General features: G+C 43.4%; 1 pseudogene; it reads left to right on the forward strand.

Annotated features, from left to right (window-relative positions):
• Positions 1–8,800: 8,800 nt before the first annotated feature.
• LOC146817286 (large ribosomal subunit protein eL43 pseudogene) lies at positions 8,801–9,128 on the forward strand (annotated as a pseudogene).
• Positions 9,129–9,614: the final 486 nt, after the last annotated feature.

A 9,614-nucleotide genomic window follows, 5' to 3' on the forward strand; every position in this document is an offset into this window, starting at 1 on the left:
TTACAAAAAGACCATGATTGTCTTCCGTTGATTTAGAGACAAGTTATAATATCCCCCAGGGAGACAGAATGGAAAGACACCATCATCCTTCCGTTCTCACCTTTCATTCTGCTCATGCAAACCAACAGTCATACCAACACAAACAAACAATCACAAAAGAAGACATCTCAATAAAAGCCACTTCTGAGGGAAGGAGTCCTGTTCCTGAATTATATATGTCACATTTTGTTGAAAAGCACAATTTTGACATTTCACAAATCCATCCAATTAATTCTTTGTTAGGTTTTCTTTTGATGTAGTTCTTGAGTGGGATTCCTAGTGGCGTGATGAATGGTGTCTGCTCATGCAAACCAACAGTCATACCAACACAAACAAACAATCACAAAAGAAGAAATCTCAATAAAAGCCACTTCTGAGAGAAGGAGTCCTGTTCATGAATTATATATGTCACATTTTGATGAAAAGCACAATTTTGACATATCACAAATCCATCCAATTAATTCTTTGTTAGGTTTTCTTTTGATGTAGTTCTTGAGTGGGACTCCTAGTGGCGTGACATCACCCGGTCATGTCTCAAATCAGAAAAACTAATGCTATGTAGGAAGGGACTGAATGACAAGCTTTAAAACTACCTGAATGTGTAGTCTGTACGGCATGAGTGGGGTGTAGTTGGGTACCCGAGCCCTCAAACCAGTTTAACACCTCAAAGGAGAGGATACATAAAAAATATGTTAATGTGGGATTATCTGAAAATGCAACCAAGTTTCCAATTTGTGGGAGGAACGCTTACATTGAAATGGATGTAAACAGAGGCTGTAAAGAAGGGGTTGCGGGCAGCCTGGAGTACCAGAGCACGCGTGACAGTGGTACTTTATTTAACAAAGCATAGCCAACGCTAGAAACAATTTACTATGGTAAACAGCCTTTATTACAGCATGGGCAGAGTCATGCATGCCATTTCCCATCAAGCGCAACCATGCTTGCCTTAACCACACAAGTGCCTTAACCACGCATATTCGTGGTTAAAGCAATACGTGGTCTAGATGTCCGGAAGGGCAGGAACAGGAACAGGAAGCATCGGGACAGAAAGCTCAACGTGGACAGGTAAGAGGGGCTAGGGCCAGATTTGGGGTGTTGGGGGGTAGTTTTAGGGGTGAGTATAGTTTTTAGGGCTATGGTATCTGTGTTGTTTATAGGGCAAGGGGCCAGGTTTTAGGGCTCTGGGCTGGGGGGTCGGGGTAATTTTAGGTTTTAGTGATGGAGTAGGTTTTAGGGCTCGGGTGGGTTGTTTATAGGGCAGGGGCCAGGCTTTTAGGGCTCAGGGCAGGGGGAGTCAGGGTAGTTTTAGGTTTTAGGGTATGGGGTAGTTTTTAGGGCAAAGTGGGAGGCCGGGTTGTTTATAGGGAAGGTCCAGGGTTTTAGGGCTTAGGGCAGCGGGACTGGTGTGTAATCTTTACCATACATCCCTTTACCAATCATGCCTTTACCATGAAATTGCAGGGTAAAGGCATGCGTGGTAAAGGAATGTGTTGTTCAGATGCATTCATTGTTCAAGCTGCATTGTAGAGGCACGCGTGGTTTAGCTATGCGTGCCTCTGCCATAAATCCATTTACTACACATTCTGCCCCTACTGCTGGATTAAAACAAATATAACAGGAAAATAAAATCAAGGCATCCCTAGATTACATTATAGAGAAGAAATTAACTAACTTTAAAAACACACACTGTCACTGGTGAGTAAGATTGAATTCACAGATCAAATTCAGAGGCGAATAAATCACTGGAGCTGGGCTGAGATATATAATGCGCACACAAGGGCCGTGAAGGCAAAAACAGATACCTGGAGATGCGCAGACCAGCCCGGCCCCACTTTTAGACATTTCAATGAGATCCTAAAATGCCCTGAATGTTTGAGGTTTTTCGAGTTATCACACAATGTGGTATGTCTTCTTTCCTGGAAGAGCAGGGTAAGAGACAGCACTTGACCCAGTGGCGATGAGTACATTGAGGAGCTGAGGCTACGTACGGACTGTGAGCACTGCAAGCACTGGACAGCAAGGGGTGGATTGGAAGCTCTGGGCAGGCTTCCCGTGGTTCACAGAGAGCCCTTGCTCAGATTTGAGGCCCAATATGGGTGGCCTTCTTGGATACAGCCAGCCACCAGGTTTTCCTCTATAGGATGCTCTGTCCATGAGGTCGGATTGGGAAGCACATTTCTTGGAGCTGAATGAGACGCACACTGAACGGATTGTGTTGGGGTTGGTTTCCCTATCTCCGGAGTTGTACGGAATTCCTGTTACTTGCAGTGTTTGTCGCAGGAGCTTGCAAAAGATCCAAATTGTATGGGTTTTGCACAGGATCTCCATTCCCTGAGGTTTGCATGGGTCTCCATCGCCGGCATGAGGACACATTCACTGGTGTTTTCCTGGAGCTATATTATCTGGTGCTTGCTCAGTAGTTGTGTACTGAGGGTGAGTGCATGGGTATGGTTAGCTAGAGTAGGTATGGGTGCACATGTCCTGTGTTTTAGGTACATTGTATTGGGTCAGGTAGTACACGCTCTAAAACATCTGCACAGGTTTCACATTGTTGGTGACAAGCAAAACGTCAGGGTGTGTATCGGTGGATGGTTTTACTTGGGTATTTTTGGTCACGAAATGGAACCCTGCACTGTTCTGCTCTGTTTTCACTTGCCCTCAACCCAAACAGCAAACTTTTCTGCACACACTCACAAGGCAGGAGAAGGCAAATCCCTAACATCCGACTGCAAGAGCGCTCATGTGTACTATTCAAACAGAAAGAAACAAGTAACTCCTAAAACTGGAGTAGTGGATGGACCCAAGTACTTGGTCCATGCTTGGAGGACGGGCTAAACACAAGAAGAGGCATGACATAAGCATGCCTTGGACAAATGGAGACAAAGGCTATGAGAGCAACAATGGAGGGAGCAAATGGTAAGCCTATGGGTCGGCTGAAGCCCACAGATAAACACAAAACGTCTAGCCAAGGCTTAATAAAGGCAACACATTTGCTGTCTCCCAGCTACAGTGCCCATGAAGAGTGAGAGGAGCTTCTCGTAGACAAATGTGGCTGCCTGCTGAAGCCACAAGTTTTGCAAATAAATTCCTTTATATTTACCAAGTACAAGTCAGCAGTAGTGTTTTTCCCAAGAAGCCCAGTGCATGCACATTTGGTGCAATTACAGAAATGCATGTGAAAGTCAGAAAATTACTAAATTACTCATAATCCATGAGAGAGATACAAAGAGGGAGGGAACTGTAAATTTAAAAAAGCAGCTGAACAAGAGTGGCTTGGGAAGAAACAGGTGACCATTAGAGCAACAGGGAGAGCCAGATGAAAATACAAAAAGGGCAGGAGAGCACAGAGGAGAAAACTGAGGGAAGGCCCTGTAACATTGCGCGTGGATCTGATGGTGGCAGACTCGCTCGCAATGTTAAAGGACTGTGCACAGCATTGCCATGCACTACATTGCAGGCACCACGTGGTGCCTGCCACGTAATGCATGGCAATGAGGGTGGTACCTTCGGTACCCCCCATGTGCACCCCCCAAAACTCTGGGGGCCCACAACGGGCCCCCAACAGCAAAATCCACATGCCTTTCCATGGCGGCAACATCGCCATGAAAAGGCTGCTCTGCGCCTGCATCATGATATGGATTGTGGTGTCACCATATCATGCCCCTTTTCCTCCCGGTTGACGAGTCGACCAGCGGAAAAGTGGTGGTCTGTCTTTCCGTCCGCCACGGACCCCCCAGCCATACTAATATGGCGGGGGGTCATTCAGGTATGGATGGCTGGTGGATCGACCCCGCCAGGCCAGCGGTGGCTACCACCGGCCCGGCTGGGCGATCCACCTGCCATCCTAATGGGCCCTTTGGTCTTTTGCAACCAGACAACTTTTGCTGTCTGGTAGATCAGACAACTTATGCTGCCTGGTATTGTCAAACTACAAAGATGCACTCCACCTGGCATCTTGTACTGAAAAACTGTACCCATGAAAGAATAAACCAATATATAATGAATTTTTTATATAGTAGTGATAAAAGAAATTGCTCAAAAAGCAATAGGACTGCCACTGTTCTAGAGAGACAAGTATGAAATATACCGATATATCACAGTCTGCTCCTGGCAGGTATATGGGAACCGGATCCCCACCACAAGAGGCACAATTATCATAAGAAGGTAGCTAAAAAAAGCCATATGTTGTAAAGCCAATTGAAAACACTTCATTGTATAATTTGGCATGCTCCCTATCAGAATCAGAGATTATTCAGAAGGCTGATTAGAATTGTCACAGTAAGGCAATCACATAATTCATGAATAAGATTTGTTAAAAGAAGCCATTTAACATTATTAAACTATTAATAAACTATTAACTATCAATTTTCTAAATGTAAGCAATATCTTAATTTTCAAGTACCATACACCTGATTTTATACTGCCCTCCCTACCACTTCTAATGAGATTCTGCCTCATATGACTGACAATCTATTTGGCAGGCTAGGATAGGAAAATAAAAATAAACTGAGGTCTTTCAACTTGAGGTTATAGTCAACGAGTAACCCTTAAAGAGATTTTACAGGTTTAGACCATAGAGCTATTTCTCGGATTACAGAGTGCTCAGCGGTTCAATCAGCAAGCTCCTTCCAATGCACAGATCTTAGAGGCGTATGGCTCATACCGCCATTATATATAATTGTGGATAAACATGATGTAAAATTAGCTCAAGTAGAAAGGGCGTTGTCCTCTTTACACTGTTGCTTATTGGGAGTTGAGCGCTTTGGGTTGAGTCACAAGGTGTATTAGAATTACGTAAAAAAGCACTAGAGAATGTTTAACAAAAAATTTTGTTATAAAAATACATTCTATTTGAAATCAAATTGCAGTTTTTCATTTTTATTTATAAAGCTATTGTACACTCACATCGGGTCATTTTTTCTGATAGTACAATATGATTGCCATCAAATACAAACTTGGATTCATAGTGCACACAATCATTTCAGTACCCAATGCCATATTCATCCATTAAGCTGATATATGGAAATCATAGCTTGATAGATACCTATCATTTTCTTATCTGTCGCTGCAGAAGCCAAAGAACTGCCTTTCTATGTTCAGTAGTAGCCACAGATGTCCACGCGCTGTTTCACATATCCATGTTTGGTCATCTTTGCATAGGGATAATGAAGGGTTTGTCAGGGACATCCACCGTATTATATGGATGTCCTCCAGATAACTAGGGGAGGGAGTCAAGAACCAAGACAGGAGATGCTTTCCAATGGATAAGCTGTTCTCTTTGGCTTCAGGTCCCCTGAGTAAACATTATGAATTTTCCTGACCAGACTGTGTGACTCTGAAAACATTACTTTGCTTATCGGCCCTTTGGTTGATATATCATGTAAAAATGTGAGAATTACAAATAGCTTAAATACATGAATATAGTACTGTATAAATAATTGTATGATTGCACAGGAATGCTGCTGACGACCACATGCTGGAGTCCTCAACAGGCTCAAGTAGTGGCCAGAAAATAGAGAGATGCCCATATCATATACGCACCTTGTGTAAAGAGTGGGCACAAGATAACTTTGATGCCCACCAGATATCTATAGCGCTTCAGATGCTAATATTCCCTAATTTTTTGCAAATATTTCCACTATCTGCCGCTTATTGATGGTGAAAGTAGGGGTCAATGACCCCCAAAATAGACATGGTGGAGTTCAGAAGGTAAATGAGCAATGAAGCAATGCCTTTACATTTTTTTTTTATTTTGTCACATTTTCTGTGTTCAGAGAATGAGGTCAAATATCAGGGTATGTCTCCTGCCAAATTGCTGTCTACTCTTGTAACATGTCGATTGGTATTTCATTTTCTTTCTCTGAATGGAAAGTCAAAGGACTTTGTAAAGTAAAAATTGCTGGGGAAAAGAGGGTGTGAAAGGAAAGGCTGTAGTTTGTCAGTTGTTTTTCTAACATACCACAACATTTAGATACCTGTAAGAAACTTTACAAATATTTCAAAACATTTTCAGAAGGTAGGGAAAACACAAAGGAAGCACATTTTGTTTGTATTTCTGAAGTGTGATGGAAACAAAGATATTAATGGGTTCAAAACAAATCAAGACACTTTATTTGGTGATGTGCAAATGATAAATATTTGCTGAAGTTCGATTTCCACAAATTATCATTTGTGCACTATGCAATTTTATCAGTAAAACTGCATGTTAGTGTGAATTGTGTTTCAGTGAAAACTGTGATGTCTGTAAATGACAGTGTGATACCACCCCATGATTTAGTAATATATTTGTCATGGTGTACTCTTAAATTACCTCTATATAGATAGCACACCCTTACCATTCTCCTGCTGAATTGGCATGGCTAATTTCCTATACTTGCTCTATGTATGACTCTTGGATTTTTCACAATCTATGTGGCTTCAGTGATGTAATATTGATGGCAGCACCCCAACTCCGAAAATTAGTCCAGCACCACTGCTGTCAGTGCAGCTCACTTTTTGTGCAGGATTGCCAAGAGAAGTATGGATGGGCACCCTTTCCCAGAAATGTCTGCCACAAAATAGTAGCTCGGTAACTGCACTATTTGATATCGACATCTGAAATATGATAGGAAAGCCTATTATATGCCAAATATACTCACCCAGTATAATGGCTGATGAGCATCATGATATTGTTTCATCAGACATATGTCAAGTTTGTCGCCTTTTGCTTGAAACACCAAACCCCAGGCTAGGGATATCCAAGCTCATCTCATATAGACACACAACCGCATGCAAATGCACATACATACAAAAGACTAATCTGACGGCATTCTCCCATTCGATGCCCAACATGTTACTTGTGAATTGTGTCGGGCATTTTTACCACCCCACCAATAGAAACACAACACACAGGCATGTAACTACATTCTGCCTCTCCTCCTACCCATTTGCAATGTCAATATCATTTCCATTGCCTCTTCCTAACAGCACTGAACTTTCTTTTCTTCTGGATATATTTACCTCATCTCTGGCACTACAATCATATCCATAGCCTGGAAATGAAATTCTACTAGTGAGCCTGCAGCACTTATTCTGCAAACCACTAAAGTAGCCCTTTAATACATGTCTCAAGCCTGCCACTGCAGCTTTCACTGCAGTATTAAACTGCCAATTCAACCTGGCAAATAAACCTTTTGCCAGGCCTAAACATTCCTTTTTAGTAAATATAGGTCACCCCGAAGGTAGGCACTAACAAGTTCATAGGGTAAGGTGCAGCATTATATTTAAAAAATAGGACGTGTTTTTAGGTTTTACGTGTACCATGGACTAACATTAAATTTCCTTTTTACATTTAATAAGTGCCAACGTTTGACTGAAAACAGGCGCAATCTCATGTTGGATCGCAAAAGAATTGAAATTTAAAATCCTCTTTAATGGTAAAGTCAGATTTTAGGTCACAATTCTAAAAGAATCAGTTTTAGAAAGTTGACATTTTCTTGTCCTAACCATTTGGTGCATGCATCCTGTGTCCTGGGTCACATGGCTAGGAATAGTTAGCAGTTTACCTTGGTGTATTCCTCCCAGACAGTGAGAAAAGATGGCTAGAAGTTGGCAGGATGGGATATCCTGCCAGGATGGTTGGGGTGGAGCTGTTCCCTGTCCACTTATATTTCAAAGGGCTGCCTCCAGCATACTCACAAAAGAACTTGGCACCAGTCTTTTGTAAACCTAGGTCACTTAGATCGTGGGCAGGGGAAGGAAGGAAATTACCACTGTGGAAGTTCCCACAACTTCAAAGGCTAGAACCACGTATAAATATTGCATCTGCAGGCCAACTCTTCAGTTCACCCCTGGACCTGCAGTGGAACCCCCGTAAGGGCTCCCTTGCATTTCTGAGGACCACCTTGCTGCTTGAGGCCTGCTTTGTACCTCAGAGGACTGTTCTGCTGCTACCAGAGGCCTGCCCCACTGCTTGAAGTTTGGCTTGTACCCTTAAAGGACTGCCCTACTACGTGGGGCCTGCCTTACTGCATGCTCCCAGGACTAGTAGAGTGACTTCAAGGGCTAGTGTGCTGACCTCTGTGTGAGCTACAGGAACATAAACTTTGGAGACCTTAAATCTTGCATCTGCCCTCTGCCTGGATATTATCCTGACCCCACAAGTGGTGCCCAACCTGTCCAGGACCCTTGAAAGTATTGCTAAAGTTATTCCTCCAGCCAAAACATCAATCTTGGGACTTAGAAACATTTTCACCAAAACGTGGCCTGAGAACTGAGAGGAGACCAAGATATACCTGCTCACCGGTCCGCCCGAGGTGCACGGCAAATTGACCTGACTATGCAGTAGATCCTGCTATGTTCTTCTCCACAGCAGCAAACCCTGTTCAGCTGGACCTCTCAGATAGGTATCCAACCTTGTAGAGCACTCGTACGCTACAGCCTGCAGCTGGATTTGGTTTCAGCCACCAGGTCGGAGACTTTAGAGTCCACACCTTCCATGTGGTGACCTACTGCCATGACCTCCTTCAGAATGTGCTGCATTGTAGACTCCTGCTGTGAACTTGCAGGGGTCACGTCTGGTCCAGACGTTGATGATCCTTGCGGTGCAGACATCATGTGATGCAGGGAGATAGCCTCCAAGAATTGGAGTTGTCGGGTGGGTTTGCCAGGTGTCTGGGGGCAATTCCAGCTCTGAGGCCCAAGGTGAAGCTGGAGAGCACAGCTCCCATGAGGTGGGGGGGTCTGATGATGTCCCCTCTTTTCGCTCGATTCCTGCAGCAAAATGGGCAAGCGCACTAAGAAGATCGGGACTGTGGGTAAATATGGTACCCACTATGGTGCCTCACTCAGAAAAATGGTGAAGACAATTGAAACCAGTCAACATGCTAAATACACATGTTCCTTCTGTGGCAAGACAAAGAGGAAGAGAAAAGCTGTGGGAATTTGGCATTGTGGTTTCTGTATGAAGATCATTGCTGGGGGGTCTGGACGTACAACACCACATCTGCATTGACAGTAAAACTGCCATCAGAAGGCTTAAGGAATTGAAAGACCAGAAGAAAGTTGCACCACCATTGCCTGTGTTCATTTCTCACTGTCCCTCTGGCTGACTGCCAGTCAGTGGTATGCTCCTGGGTAGGTGCGGGGACCACCATTAATCCTGCTCAGTTTCCTGGGTGATGGTGTACATTGTGGAGGTTGGTCCTGTAGTGTAGTTCCTATTTCCCTTATAGGATCTGCACATTGGAATAATATACACTATAGCTGTGGCATAGGACTGAGGTCAGTATGCCTCTATCGAGTACATTAAACTTAATTACTTTGTGTGCCAGCTAACTCAGAGGCCACTAGAAACTCCTTGAATAAACAAAAAGGGAGTAGTTTCCGGCAACCGCATAAACATGACAACTTTGTTTACCTTAGAATCGGAACATGTCTCAGAATCGTGGAAACAACAGATAACAGTTTCAATCAGTCAATCGTGCATTCTTAGTTTCTTCAGAGTTACACAGAAATACATAGATGGGCGTTTCAACAAAAGGATTTATTGAACAGTCTTGTTTCTAGTGTAAGAGAAATGAGCTGTTACAATCGCA

This window comes from Triturus cristatus, chromosome 6 (genome assembly GCF_964204655.1).
Source record: "Triturus cristatus chromosome 6, aTriCri1.1, whole genome shotgun sequence".
Lineage (NCBI taxonomy): Eukaryota > Metazoa > Chordata > Amphibia > Caudata > Salamandridae > Triturus > Triturus cristatus.